The 16012-nt window shown below is 43.5% G+C and overlaps 1 protein-coding gene across 2 annotated transcripts in view; it reads right to left on the reverse strand.

Annotated features, from left to right (window-relative positions):
• MOXD1 (monooxygenase DBH like 1) overlaps window positions 1-16012 on the reverse strand; it is a 184328-nt gene that overhangs the window by 114042 nt on the left and 54274 nt on the right. Inside the window, exon 2 of one of the 2 annotated variants that reach the window (XM_030195218.1) lies at window positions 7728-7784. The exons of the other annotated variant lie outside the window; for it this stretch is intronic. The gene's annotated coding sequence lies outside the window, so the exon portion shown is untranslated. The remainder of the gene's footprint in view (window positions 1-7727; window positions 7785-16012) is intronic. 2 annotated transcript variants of the gene reach the window in all.

The following is a 16012-nucleotide window of genomic DNA, read 5'->3' on the forward strand; positions in this document are numbered from 1 at the left end:
CAGCCTCTTTCTCATTTAAGCACCTACTTCCCTCATTATCTGTTTTGCAGGGTGCAGACCTCTGTGATGAGATAGGCACTGTTATAGAAGGCAATCTTGCACGAAAGAATGTTTTTCAAAACCAATGCCAAACTGCCCGAGTTTTCTATAAGCACATTTACAACAAATACGAGTTTCAAATTCCTGGACATGTAAGGTGAAATTTGGGGGTTCTCCTGGGAACCACACACACACACAATGCTGGCCTTTCCAGAACATCAAAGTTTCACCAGTACACAGATTGCATTTACTATCAAATTTCAAAGTAAAAAAAAAAGTTCAGACATCTGCAGGAAGAAAGAAAGCTGCATGTCAGTCCTCTCAGCCTCTTCCACTCTCTTCAGTATCAGAGTCAGGGTTACAATCCAAAAAAAATGTTCAATTATTGCCAGTCTGTTCTCTCAGAAAAGAGGTTACGTCTTTCACCAGTTGCTGAAATCTAATCCAGGCTTAACCTTCTAATGGGACTGAGCAGTTCGCAGCCCTCAACAGGAATATCTCCGAAACATGCCCCCTCCTTAAGAGGCTGTCCCTTCTGTGTTTCTATACCATCCCCTGGATTCAATATATGGCGGCCAAAAGTTGAGCGCCAATATTTGGGTGCTGATTGAAGATGTACACCCAACTAAGTGCCCCTTTTTACAAAGCTGTGGCAAAGGGGGGCCTGCGCTGGTGCCTGTATGTGTTTTCGATACACGCTTAGGCCCCTTTTTACCACAGCGGGTAAAAAGTAGTTTTTTTCTTTTTTCAGGAAATGGGCGTGCGGCAAGTGAAACACTTGCCTCGCAGCCATTTCAGGGGGGGGGGGGGAGCCCTTACCGCCACCCATTGAGGTAGTGATAAGGCTCCCGTGCTAACCCGGTGGTAACCTCTCATGGCACTGCCCAATTACCGCCGGGTACATGCCGGTGTATTTTTGTAGCATCGCATATGATACACTCTGGGGGTGGGAGCTACCGCCGGGCTGCTGTGGTAGCCTGGCGGTACTTTATTTTTTAGTGAGCAGTAAGCCCACGTTGGGCTTATTGCTGCTTTGTATAAGGGGCCATAAATTGGCTAAGAAGCAAATTAGTGCCAATGATTGGGAGCGAATCATTACTAATTGGCACCAATTTGGATTTGCACGCACATCTTTCCATGCACTGTGCTATAACAATGTGCACCCAAATCCCATGGCATGCAACTCAAAAGAAGGCCTGGGAAGTGCACGGGCAGGTCAGGGGTGTTCCTAGAATTTGTGCGCAGTGTTAGACAATAGAGGCCAAATTGGGCACTGGGAATTACGCCTGGCTTCAGCACTCAATGGTATTCTATAATGGGTGCTCATCTTTCAGTGCCCATTATAGAATAATGTAGAGTGCCGATTTTTGAGCACCATATACTAAATCGGGGCCTTATGTTTAGGATTCAAATAGTCTTCCCCAGTCCCCACTACTATTTATTTATTTATTTATTTGTTGCATTTGTATCCCACATTTTCCCACCTATTTGCAGGCTCAATGTGGCTTACATAGTGTCACACTGGTGAGGAAAAGTGAACCCTTGGGCCACTGCCAAGGAGCAGCAGCGACAGGCAAATCACCCAAACAGGAGGCAAGGCAGACCACAGACAGACGGGCACAGGCCAGACTGGGGCAGAAGAACTAAGCAGAAGCAGGAGAATAGTCCATGAATCATGCAGAGTCTTACCGGCAGGCAGCAAAGCAGCAGGGAAACCAGGAACCACACAGAGTCTGTAGGCTGGTGGCAATCAATAGTAAATCAGCAATCAAGCAGAGTCTTGGGCAGACGGCAGACAGTAGAACAAACCAGGAAACAAGCAGAGTCTTGGGCAGGCAGCAGACAGTAGAACAAACCAGGAAACAAGCAGAGTCTTGGGCAGGCAGCAGACAGTAGAACAAACCAGGAAGAAAGCAGAGTCTTGGGCAGGCAGTAGACAGTAGAATAAACCAGGAAACCAGCAAGGTCAAAAACAGGCAAAACAAGCTTTCAGGGCAGGAATTGCAACAGACCAACAAGGACACGAACAGGACTGAAGACCTTTGTTGCCAAGGCAAACTCTGAAAGTTCCCAGGTGCTTAATAAAGGCCACTTACAAGGGAGTTCACCAGGTAAGGGTGCTTCTAAGTTTCAAAAATCCCAAGCCAGTCTGGAAGGCTGGAAGATCCGGACCGGACCGGCATGACTTCTGGAACATGGGAAACAGCAAACAGACAGTCCATCGCAGCCACCAGGTCTGACCACCAGGTGAAGAGATGAATGAGAGCATGAAACAGGGGTACAACCGTGACAAATAGTACCATGAGGTGATCGCCTTTCCGGTGTGACAAATACAGAGTGATATTATAGTATAATAAAGTGCATGTGTGACTATCCTTCTTATTTTCGAAGAAGGCCGGCCATCTTCCAACACAAATCGGGAGATGGCCGGCCTTCTCCTAAGGCTGGCCAAATCGGTATAATCGAAAGCCGATTTTGGCCGGCTTCAACTGCTTTCTGTCGCAGGGCCGGCCAAAGTTAAAGGGGGCGTGTCAGAAGTGTACCGAAGGCGGGGCAGGGGTGTGGTTAAGAGACGGCCGGCCTCGGCCGATAGTGGAAAAAAGAAGGCCGGCTCTGACGATCATTTGGCCGACTTTACTTAGTCCTTTTTTGTTCATGACCAAGCCTCAAAAATGTGCCCTAAATGACCAGATGACCACCAGAGGGAATCGGGGATGACCTCCCCTTACTCCCCCAGTGGTCACCCACCCTCTCCCACCCCCAAAAAAAATTAAAAACATTTTTTTGCCAGCCTCTATGCCAGCCTCAAATGTCATACCCAGCTCCATCACAGCACTATGCAGGTCCCTGGAGCAGTTTTTAGTGGGTACTGCAGTGCACTTCAGGCAGGCGGACCCAGGCCCATTCCCCCCCTACCTGTTACACTTGTGGTGGTAAATGGGAGCCCTCCAAAACCCACCAGAAACCCACTGTACCCACATCTAGGTGCCCCCCTTCACCCGTAAGGGCAATGGTAGTGGTGTACAGTTGTGGGGAGTGGGTTTTGGGGGGCTCAGCACACAAGGTAAGGGAGCTATGTACCTGGGATCAATTTGTGAAGTCCACTGCAGTGCCCCCTAGGGTGCCCGGTTGGTGTCCTGGCATGTGAGGGGGACCAGTGCACTACAAATGCTGGCTCCTCCCACGACCAAATGCATTGGATTTGGCCGGGTTTGAGATGGCCACCATTAGTTTCCATTATCGGCGAAAACCAATGGCGGCCATCTCTAACGCCAGTGATCTCTAAGGGCCGGCCAAATGTTGAGATTTGGCCGGCCCCGACCGTATTATTAAAATGAAAGATGGCCAGCCATCTTGTTTCGATAATACAGTCGAGTACGCCGACGGGGCCGGCGTTAGAGATGGCCGCCCTTATAGATGGCCGGCCCCATTTGATTATGCCCCTCTATGGCTCTGCTGCCCAGGCTACTACTGTAACATTTTCCCCCATATTCTATCCAACTGAAATTCAATGCTATATAACCGGCCAGGAACAGCTCCTGGCCAATTATATAGCACTCAACCGGCTATGCACTAATATTCACCCTGAGACAGCCAGGTATCTCCCCTGAATATTCGCTGTTAGTGCATTAAACTAGATTCTATATATTATGCCTAAAAAATCAGCGCCAAAACAAAATATTCCTAGGCTTATTCTATAAAGTATGCCTAAATTTCTGCGTGGTTTATAGAATACGCTGAACGCTCATCCACTGACTAAATTAGTCGCTGGCAGTTTCACCAAGTAAACTTGGTGTAAATGCAGACGCCTAAATTATCACGGACCGGGTGTGTTCTATAACCACACGCATAGATTTTAGAAATGTCCATGACCTGTCCATTCCACGCCCATGATTGTGCCCCCTTTTCAACTAAGCGACTTAGAATTTAGGCTCACCACACTACAGAATACACTTAGCAAGTTGTATGCGTAAATCTTAATTAATGCCAATTAGTGCTGATAATTGCTTGTTTGAAAACAGTCCCAAGCATATTTACAATTTAATGATCTGAAACATTATACAACAAAGTATATTGTGGAGGATCTTCAGACCTAATGCTTCTCAGCTACTAGTTCGTATGATTTTTATGTAGTTAGACCCAAATCCTCATTGATCCTCTTAAAGTTCTTCCATCATTTAAATAAATATATTTTCTTCAATATTTTTCAATTTTTTACTTTTGTTTTGATCTCATTTTACTCTTGTTTTAAACATCTATTTCTTCACATCATTCCAATCTTTTACTTCTTCATTCTATCTTATATTCATTTGTTACAATTTCCAACATGTCTCTTTTATTACTTAACTGGCAGCTGGTCATAGAACATGTAGTTCCCCCATTTATTTATTTATTTATTGCATTTGTATCCCACATTTTCCCACCTCTTTGCGGGCTCAGTGTGGCTTACAATAAGATATGAATAATGGAAATACATTTGTTACAACTTGGTTATGGGTTACATTGTACAAGTTATGCAAGACCATCGAAGTATCGTTAGGAATATAACAATGGGACATCAACATTGAAACATTGGAAGGAGACAATGGGAAGCTTAAAGGGCAGTATTAAGACACAAAGACATATGGTGTACATATTTCTGTGAGTAAATGTATGAGTGATGTGGAATTACGGGGGATGAGGGTCAGAAGTGGATGTATGATGCATTGATGATCAGTGAGAACCTCAGCCAACTCAGCCAGGTTTCGAAACTTCTTCATGGCAGAGGCTCACTTTTTCTTCTCCAGTTCCCTTTCTTGTATGAAAGGGAACTGGAGAAGGGAACAAGAAAGGGAACTGGAGAAGAAAAAGTGAGCCTCTGCCCTGAAGAAGTTTCGAAACCTGGCTGAGTTGGCTGAAGTTCTCAAGCTGATACCAGGTCATCGGCCACAGTCATTTCTAACAAAACTGTCCTGAAATGAAAATATATATATTTTTTTAATTAAAAACTCATAAACAGAAACAAAACACAATTTTTTTGACTACACACTCCTACTAGGTACCAGTCAGTTCATCAAATGTCCATTCAAAAAAAAAAGGTTTTTCAGGCCAACTTTAAATTTCTTTAGGGATGATTCTTCCCTGAGACATAAAGTTGGAGAATTCCAGGGCAGAAGAGACATGTAGGGAGGAGGATCAGATTGCAAAGACAACCCCTGGGGTTGTAAATTAATATAGGGGCTATGCTTAAATGATCAAAGAAGGAGGAAAGGGGGTAGAAGAACTGAAGATTACTACTACTACTTATCATTTCTAAAGCACTACTAGAGATACGCAGCGCTGTACACTTGAACATGAAGAGACAGTCCCTGCTCGACAGAGCTTACAATCTAATTAGGACAGACAAACAGGACAAACAAGATATAAGGGAATATTAAAGTGAGGATGATAAAATAAGGTTTCTGAACAAGTGAACAAGGGTTAGGAGTTAAAAGCAGCATCAAAAGGTTCTGGAGGTTGTACCAGCATGAAGGTATGGTCACCTGGAGGAAGTCCAGAAAAGTTCTACCAAATTAAAGCTATGGAAGATGAGACTGAATGACTTAAATATGCAAGTGCTAGAGGGGGAGAGAAACAGGGGTAAATAGACATTTTCAAATTCTTCAAAAGGTATAAACAATGCATAAGAATCTTTGTGTTAAGAATGCTCTATAACAAAACTTTTCAGTGTTAAGAATGCTCTAGAACAGAAGGTCGGGGTATAAAATTCCAAGATGATACACTCTTGAACAATATCAGAAAGTACTGAGGATAAAAGAACAGGAGTGCAGGCAGGGGCCATGACCACACTAATATTTTGACCAACAATGCCATCAGCAAGAAAGCTTGGGGGGGCATTGGAGCCGACTCTGTGGGTGCTTGAGCACCCCCAATATTGAGAAAATTCCTTGTATGTGTCCAGGGAGTGGTTATTTTCATTGGGTTTAGCACCCCCAATAAATTTGAAAAGTTGGCTCCTATGTGGGGGGGGGGGGGGGGGGGAGGGAGAAGGGCTGGAGATTGGTTAGTCTGGCCCCTTCAACCCAAAGGACAATCCACACTAACTGAAACGGAGCACAGATGAGGAAAATACATAAGATGAGAGTGTCTGCAAACTCCAGCTGTGATGACTCAAGGGTATTTTGGATTCTTGTTCAAATGAGTTACATTCAGATACACTAGTATTTCCCTATCCCGGGGGCTTATAATCTCACTTTGTACCCAAGACAATTGAGGGTTAAATGACTTACCCAAAACCACAAGCAGCAGCAGTGGAATTTGAACCGGATTTCCGTGGTTCTGAGCCTGATAATCTAACCACTAGGCTATGCCTCCACTCTTGGTGAGCAGGCTGAGTGAAAAGTTTCTAGCTGGCTTCAGATTTTTTTGGGCAGGCTGGTCCAATCCTGGTTTTACCCCACTGCCTGTTTGGGCCTATACTGAGCTCTGCTTCGCTTAGGGGCCTTTTACTAAGCAGTGTTAAGCCCACCGCGGGTTTACCACACACCAATCCAGAACTACTTCCAGGCTACCGCAAGAGCCCGGCGATAGTTCCATCCCTAGCATGCACCATTTCTGGCACTACAAATATATGCGCTATTTATGTAGCACCGGAACTTAACCGGCGGTAATCAGGCAGCGCCACGTTGTGCCCGGTTACCACTGGATTAGCGCAGGAAGCCCTTACCACTATCTCAATGGGTACCAGCAAGGAATCCCAACCCCCCCCCCCCCCCAAAAAAAAATGGCTGTATGGTAAATGTTTAACATACCACACAACCATTTCTTTTCCTCAAAAAAAGACAGCCTTTTACCCGCTGAGGTAAAAGGGGGCCTCAGTGTGTGTCAAAATCACGTGCTGATGCTAGCACAGGCCCTCTTTTACCACAGCTTAGTACAAGGGCCCCTTAGTGAAATTAGCAGAAACACCAGAATGACAAGTCACTGCTGGCAGTGGGGCAGTGCCGTAGCGAGGGCGGCTGACACCCGGGGTGGTTCGCCGCTGCGCACCCTCCCCGCCCGGGTGCAGCACAGCACACCCCCCTCGGCGTGCGCACACCCCCCCCCCAAGAGCGCGCACCCCCCCCTCCGGAGCTCATTCTTACCAAAGGGGGCGGGCGGGAGGGCCGCTCCGCCCCGAGTACACATCGCTGGGAGCTGCGTCAGCTCCGCTGGTTCCCTGCTCTCTCTGCCCTGGAACAGGAAGTAACCTGTTCCGGGGCAGAGAGAGCAGTGAACCAGTGGAGCTGACACCCTCCAGCGGCATGCACCCGGGGCGGACCGCCCCACCGCCACCCCCCTTTCCTAAACCACTGCAGTGGGGTAAAACCAGGACTGGATCTACCTGATCTGAATATCTGGAGCTAAGTCACAACAACCCCACATATATGGAGCATCTGCTGCGGTCCCTCTCATTATGCAGCATAAACACTTTTATGCAGCACAAAAAGCAGATTCATTTCTGTAAGAATAGGGGGGGAAAATGCCAATGACAAACATCCCCAATGTTCAGGCAGTCGTGTGGGTCAGGAATTTGGCAGCATCAAGCACTACAATCTGTGTGTTTTCCCAGTTTTCTCATCTGCTCCCCATTGCTATGTTTCCTTCTGTTTTGCAAGCAGCTGTCCTCACACCAGCACTTAAAAGACTTTCCCTGGAGGTCAACTTACTTCCAAGTTAGTGCCCAACTGCTCAGCATCCTTTTATCTCACAGATCTTAGGGGAAGCTGCAGGGGAAACAAATAGCTCATTATTTCACATCCCAGTCTTTGTGTTCTTACTATCAGACCAATTTGCCACAAGGCAAACATGTTAAATTTTCTACTCATGTTCCACTTTGCTTTGACTAAGAAGATGCCTGCTGGATATATATATGTATTTCCTGTTGCTTGATATAACATAATCTTCAAGATTATTGACAATGCTATTGTGGTAAATTCTTGACTACTTAGCTGCTCATCTCCAGGATTCATTGTTATGACTTGTTTTCATAAAATGTAAGCACAGCATTGCTCAGAAATCTCAGGTACAGTGCCTTTGTAAGAATAAATATTCACATGGTTCCACAAGTTAAAGGAGACCATTTCTGGGAAAAGGTGACTAAAGTTACCAGAAACAAAAAAAATGAGATTTTAATGAATTCCGTTAGAGCAAACAGTTTGTAATACAACAGCTCAAACCCCATCATTTTACATGAAAAAGTTACAGAATTTCAAATATATAACTTTGGCAGACTGCTTATGGACCCAAGACATGAAAAATACATTTTGGATCCGCTACTTTAGTCACCTTTTCCCACAGACGGTCACAAATTGCTAATAAACATACTATGAGGGGCATCTCAGAGACTTGGTGGAAAGAGGACAATTAATGGGACACTGTGTTAACAGGGTACAAATTGTATCAGAATGATAGAGAAGATCAAATTGGAGGGGGGATTGCACTATTTGTTAAAGAGGGAATTGAGTCAAATAAAATAAACATTTCACATGACACAGATAGCAGTGTGGAATCATTATGGATAGAAATTCCATGTGTGAAGGGAAGGAGTATTCTTGTAGGGCTGTACTACTGTCCACCAGGAAAGATTGAACAGACGGATGAAGAAATGTTTACAGAGATTAGGAAAGCTGGCAAATTGGGCAATGCTATAATAATGGGTGATTTCAATTACCCTGATATTGAATGGATAAATGTTACATTAAGGGGTGCCAGGGAGATAAAATTTCTAGATGTAATAAACAACTGCTTCTTGGAGCAGCTGTCCAGAAACTGACAAGAGGGGGAGCCATTTTGGATCTGGTCCTTAGGGCGTGCAGGGCATAGTGCGAGAAGTGACGGTGTTGGGTCCCCTGGGAAACAGTGATCATAACATGATCAAGTTTGAGCTACTATCTGGGATGAACCTGCAAAAGAAATCTACTGTACCTGCATTTAATTTTTGAAAGGTCAACTATAATAAAATGAGGAAAATGGTTAAAAAGAAGCTAAAAGATCAGCTGCAAAGGTTAGGACACCAAATCAGGCGTGGATGTTATTCAAGAATACCATCTTGGAAGCCCAGTCCAGATGCATTCCACATATTTGCAAACGTGGAAAGAAGAGAAAATGTCAGCCAGCATGTTTAAAAGGTGAAGTAAAAAAGGCCATTAGAGAATGGAAAAAGGACCCAAACGAAGAAAATAAGAAGCAACATAAGCACTGGCAAGTCAGATGCAAAGCTAAAAGAGAATATGAAGAGAAACTTGCTGCAGAGGCAAAAACTCACAGTAACAACTTTTTCAGGTACATCAGAAGCAGAAAGCCTATGAGGGAATCCATGGGACCATAGTGGAGAAACTGAATGAATTCTTTGCTTCTGTCTTTACAAATAAGTACCTGTATATAATATGTAAGCCGCATTGAGCCTGCTATGAAGTGGGAAAGTGCGGGGTACAAATGTAATAAAAAAAATGTTAAGAGATCTGCCTGTACCAGAAATGGTTTTCAAGGGTGATAATAAGGAGGAATTGAAAGAAATTTTGGTGGCCCTGGAAGATGTACTGAGTCAAATTGACAAATTAAAGAGTAGTAAATTACCTGAATCAGATGGCATACATCCAAGGGTACTCAAAGAACTGAAGCATGAAATTGCTGATCTGCTGTTAGTAATATGTAATCTGTCATTAAAATTATCCTTAGTACCTGAAGATTGGAGGGTGGCCAATGTGACGCCGATTTTTTAAAAGGGTTCTAGGGGTGATCCGGGAACTTATAGTCTGGTAAGCCTGACGTCAGTGCCGGGCAAATACTGGAAACTATTATAAAGAATAAAATTATAGAACACGTAGACAAACAACCCAAGAACATGTCTCTCCGGCATCATTTTCAAAAATATGGCCACAGAGACATCTCTGCAGAACAGAGGAGTGGCTTAGTGGTTAGTGCAGTGGACTATAAATCAAGGGACACAGGTTCAATCACCACTGTAACTCTTTTTTTGTAAATGTGATCCCTCCAGGACCTGAAAAATACATACTGTACCTAAATGTATACCACTTCAGTAGCCTTCAGGCTTGCAAATGTTTTCTATATTTAGGTGCAGTAGATATTTTTCTGTTTCTGGAATGCTCAGAATTTAAAAAAAAGAAAAAAAAAAGTTGAAATGGATTTGAACCTGGGTCCTTTGGTTTACAGATCCACTAGGCTAACCATCAGGTTACTCCTCTGACCTGCTTACTGCTTTGTTGGGAATATCCATAATACTTGCAGTTGAGGTGGAGCCTGGTTTTTCTTTCCCGTTTCACTTTCAGGGGAGAAGGAGCGGGGCAGCCACCAATGGGGGATTACGTTGGAGTCATGCCTTAACCCTGTAACCTGGACGTGACTAAATCAGGTCTTGATAAAAAAAAAACCTCCTTCTTTTTAGACATTTGAAAATCAACCATTCTTCTAACTTTTGTAGATCTCTTCTCATGTTGTCCACTCCCTCTGGGGAGTCCACTCTGTTGCAAATCTTGGTGTCATCAGCAAAAAGGCAAACTTTTCCTTCTAATCCTTCAGCAATGTCTCAAGCTGAATTGGCCTCAGTACCGACCTCTGAGGCACTCCAGTACTCACCTTCCTTTCCTCCGAGCAGATTCCACTTACCATTACCCTCTGTCACCGGTCAGTCAACCAGTTTCCAATCCAGTTCACTACGTTGGGTCCTAAGTTCAGCCCTCTCAGCCTTTTAACCTTTGATTGTACACTGCCTTGACTTGCCATGCCTTGTAAAAATACTTAATAAACAATAAAAATACTTCCTACATATTGGTCTTGCAAGCATCTTTTCAAAAAGAAATTCCCTATAGTATTCCCCTTTGAAAAGCTGGGGCCAGCCAATGTCACAAGTACATTAATACCCTTGAACTTTGTACTTGCTTTGGTGCAGTCTGCATTATGAATGATGCAAGAGTATTTTTAAACGAAATACCCCTGGGTTTCAACCAGCAACACTCTACCCCGCCCCTGTCACTTTCCAATGTGCTTAAAACAGCATTTCCCCAAGTTGGTCCTGGAGTACCCCCTTGCCAGTCAGGTTTTCAGGAAATCCACAATGAATATGCATGAAAGAGATTTGCATACAATGGAGGCAGTGCATGCAAACCAATCTCATGGATATTCATTGTGGATACCCTGAAAATCTGACTGACATGGGAGTACTCCAGGACAACGTGGGAAACACTGGGTTAAAACACCTGTATTGTGCTTTTAGCAGTGAAAGGGTGTAATTTTCCACCTTCAATTTCACTGGAGTAAACTCTTCTCAAAACTGGCCTTGTCAGTGCTGAACACTGAAAAGGAACTTGCCCCTTCATCAAGTCTGTCAGTCAAAGGACCAATCATTACACAGGTGCAGAAAATAAATAATTAAATGCTGCTACAGTTAATTGCCAAAGCAGCATTTACTGAATCCCAGTGTGAATAATAACAGTTCCTGTCCTCTCCCTGGCCTTTCTTGCCTATTCTGAGTGTTCCTAAAGGGGAGGAACATATTTAGTAAACAGTTTTCTTCATGGGGGGGGGGGGGGGGGAATCCACAGTGCTGTTTAGCCCCTTTTTTCTACTAGATGAAGGGGATACTCTTTTTTTTTTAGTATTTGAAGGATTGCAAGTGTACTTTTTGGTTGGAGGCACCAAACAAAGCAATTTCCAGCCCCACCCCTGTGCTTTCTAATTACTGATGCCATGTTGGGCAAAATATTGGTGAGGCCATGGCCCCTGTGGCCCACCCAATTCCTGCCTAGATTAGATACTTGGGAGATGGGGAAACCACTAGGCCTGACAAATGTAATGCAGAGAGCAGTGAAATGGTTTATGGTTTATTAGTTTTAACATACCGCCTTTCGAACAGACATCAAAGCGGTGTACAATATCAAATATATAGAAAAAGGAAAGGAACTACAAATTCAAATAGGAAAGAGAAGAACAGAGGCAGGGGAAGGTGAGAGAGAGAGAAAAAAAAATCACACAACTGCTGTAGCCAGGGGCAAATAACTGGAGAAACTGAAGGTAAATTCATGACCCAAATGAGAGTGTAAACAGATGTGGGGGGTTTTTTAATTTATTTATCATATTTAGATTATTATTCAAGCATACATCTTGAAAATAGAAAAAGATGATTTTAAGTAAAAAAAAAACACAAGCAAACAGGAAAATACAATAATACATTATTACACAAAGTACTGATCTATTATTACTCATCTCTAGTCCAATATCTGGGAGCATTATACAATACTAGAGGAAATTAGAAATCTAAGATAACATAATAGCTTCTAAACTTAAAGTAAAAAGGCGGCTGAGAAGGGCAACCAGGAAGAATTACTTTCACGGAGTTGAAGCTGTTAATGTCCTTGGAATTGGTCTAGGTGACTCTGCCAGCTTAGCTTCCAAGAAAGAATTTAATTGTTTTGAATCAAAAAACATACTCAATAGAATTAAATTTCAAAACACACTTGCAAGTAAAGTTCAACCAGAACAAAGCACCTATTTGGAGAGCTTTGGGGCGAAGTTTAAGAAATTCTTGTCTCTTGTGTGGTTTTTGAGACATCTGGGTAGATTCGTATTTTACAATCCAGGAAAAGTTGTTCTCTATGGAGATATGTTTTTAAACCAGCCTTGAATTTGGGGAAAGATAGCTCAAGATGAAGGGATTTTGGAAGCAAGTTCCAGAGAGATGGAGCCAGGTAGAAGAAAGCAGACTCCCAAGTCGCATCAAGATGAGCCAAGGATAAAGAGGGAAAGCAGAGCCATCGGACGTCCAGGAGCGAAGCACATGGGCAGAGGTATAGGGGATAATATGAGACAAAAGATAATACGGAGTACCAGAGCAAAAGATCTTGTGTGTCAAGGTAAATACCATGAATTGGATGCAGTATTTAACTGGAAGCCAGTGGTGCTGTGTAAAGAGTGGTGATACATGATCAAAGTGACTCACCTGACAGAAAATCCGAATTGCTAAATTCTGAACAGATTGAAGTCTTCGAAGCAGAGACTGGGAGAGACCACCATAAATAACGTTATAATAATAGAGTTTAGAAATAACAAGAGCAATCAGGATCGTGATTTGTGACGAGTGGTCAAGAAATGAGCGGATAGAACAAAATTGTCTAAGTGAACAGAAGCAGGATTTAACCAATGCATTAACTTGCGGCTCAAATGAAAGGTTACTGTCAATGAGGATGCCAAGATATTTGAAAGTATTTAGTAAGGTCAGAGGGCGTACCATTCAAAAGTGGTACTAAAGATGGAATGGGGTGTTGGCCGGTAATCCAACAACCCACAGATTTTTCAGTATTGAGAACAAGGAGATTTTCTGTAAGCCAAACAGAGACACTGGAAAAGCTGCGGACTGACCATTCGGGCAGTGCCTGAGGGCCCAGGGCAGTGGGGGGCCCAGTGCTAACCTTCCACATGACGTGCCCCATGCCCACACCCCTCTCTTTCCTGACCACAACCACAACTCTTCCTCTCTTTGTCTCACCAACTCCTACGCTCAGCGCTTCAATCCTGTCTCTGAAACCCTTTTGTTTCCTCCTTGCAGGCAGGGCAGCACTAGAAGCTACATCGGCCGATGCCACTGACGCTGGAACTTCTCTCTCCCATAACCAGCCCCCTTCTGAGGTAACTTCCTTCTTCCACAAGGGCAGGTCAGAGCAGAGGGAAGTTCCAGCATCAGCAGATCAGGCTTGAGGGCGGACAGTAATTGTGGACTCGGCAGCTCGGCTTCTCCTTCTTTAAGTAAGCAGACAACTTAAAAAAGTAATATGCAATTGCTGTGGTGCATGATCACCCCTCCTCCCACCCTTCTGCTTTCCCTCCACTCTTGTGCTAAATGTGGTTTCCTTTCCATCTCTCCTGAAAGGTTCCACTCCAGCTCATTCCCTCTTCCCTCACCTGATGATCAACCTTCCTTTGGGTCCTCCCATCCTTCTGCTTTCCCTCCACTCTTGTGCTCCATCCAGTTTCTAATCCTTTCTATCTCCTCTAAATGGTTCCTCTCTACTTACACCCTCCCATTTTCTCCAGCTCATTCCCTCTTCACCTGATGATCACCCTTCCCTCCCATCCTTCTGCTTTCTCTCCACTATATTTCATGGCTGCCTGTTCCAAACTGTGCATGATCAGTCAATTTGTAATGTCCCTTCCAGAAAGTGCTGAAAATGGAGGAAGTCAAAGAAGGCTGTGTGTGTTAAAAGCTGATATGTAGGCACCAACCATCTAACTTTTGAGAAAATTGATAAAGTTTGTTATTTAAAAAAATGTATATAGGGCTAGATTCTATATATGGTGCCTGAAAAATCTGCATGGAAAAAAAAATCCTGCCTAGGCGTATTCTCTAAAGTATGCCTATATGTTATAGAATAAGTTTAAATTTCCACACAATATATAGAATACTTCGAGCACCTCTCAACACAGCCATTTAGGCCTTGTTTTACTTGGTGTAAATCCAGAAGCCTAAATTAGGCACAGGTGTATTCTGAGTGGGATGGGCGGTGTGGGGGCCCAATGAGCCTTATTGACAGGGTCTCTGGAGAATGCAGAGTGCAAGAAAGAGATATCAGTGACAGATGGATCTGCATAGTGAACTATAAGATCATCATCAGAATAGACATAGGTAGATAATCCGAAGAAGAAGCACTAGTGGACTCAAGATGATGTTAAAAAGTAGAGGTGCGAGAACGGAACCCTGGGGAACCCCACATTGAAGAGGAAGAGGGCTTGAAGATGATGCTTTGGCTGTGAATGATCTATTGGCCTAGAAAGAAGCAACCCAGTTAAGAGCGGTACCTGTGACAGAAATGTCTTGAAGTCAACGGAGAAGAAGAGTGTGATCTACTAGGTCAAATGCCACGGTAAGGTCCAGAGAAACTAATAGAGCAATCTTGCCTCTGTCGAGGGCAGAATGTAAATCACTAAGAAGGTTCACTGCATCCAATATTCACAGAAAACTTATACGTCCATCTTGGGCTGGAAGGAAAAATGTATAATTTTAAAACATATGTAACCCTGGTCTCCTGCACAAGTTCTGGGCACCGGCTAAGCTCCTGGCTCAGATACCCAAGCCTGGGCCACAAACAAAATTTCTGTTCTTATGAACTGGGTGCAGGCCAGGGCCGGTCTTGATCCTGGTTGGCTGTAGAGTATTAAGCCACTTACTTTATTATTTTTCTATGACTAAATTGACTTCACTCGCACTCCAAATAAACTCTCCATTCAAGGATTTATATTAAATGCAACAACTTTACTGGACTGCTGCAACAGGCAGATATCCAACTTCATACTTTTCTTTTAGCAAACAGTTCATGTTATTGGTAGGTGCTTTTATAACAGTCCAAGACTATTGGTAAAGATCTTAATAACTGAGTTGATCATCTCTTGAAAAATCTTATGGTATTTACATATTTACAATATCATCCAGTCCTCTAATATCCATCCTTTCTGGCAGAACTTGCGGAACTATTGTTAGTAATATGTAATTTATCTTTAAAATCAACCATGGTACCAGAAGATTGGAGGGTGGCCAATGTAACGCCGATTTTTTAAAAAGGTTCTAGAGGAGAGCCGGGAAATTATAGACCAGTGAGCCTGATGTTGGTGCAGGGCAAAATGGTAGAGACTATTTTAAAGAACCAAATTACAGAGCATATTCAAAAACATGGATTAATGAGACAAATCAACATGGATTTAGTGAAGGGAAATCTTGCCTCACCAATCTACATTTCTTTGAAGGGGTGAACAAACATGTGGCTAAAGGTGAGCCGGTTGATATTGTGTATCTGGATTTTCAAAAGGCATTTTTCAAAGTACCTTATGAAAGACTCCAGAGGAAATTGGAGAGTCATGGGATAGGAAGTAGTGTCCTATTGTGGATTCAAAACTGGTTAAAAGATAGAAAACAGAGAGTAGGGTTAAATGGTCAGTATTCGCAATG

The sequence above is a fragment of the Microcaecilia unicolor genome, chromosome 3 (genome assembly GCF_901765095.1).
Source record: "Microcaecilia unicolor chromosome 3, aMicUni1.1, whole genome shotgun sequence".
NCBI classification, from domain to species: domain Eukaryota; kingdom Metazoa; phylum Chordata; class Amphibia; order Gymnophiona; family Siphonopidae; genus Microcaecilia; species Microcaecilia unicolor.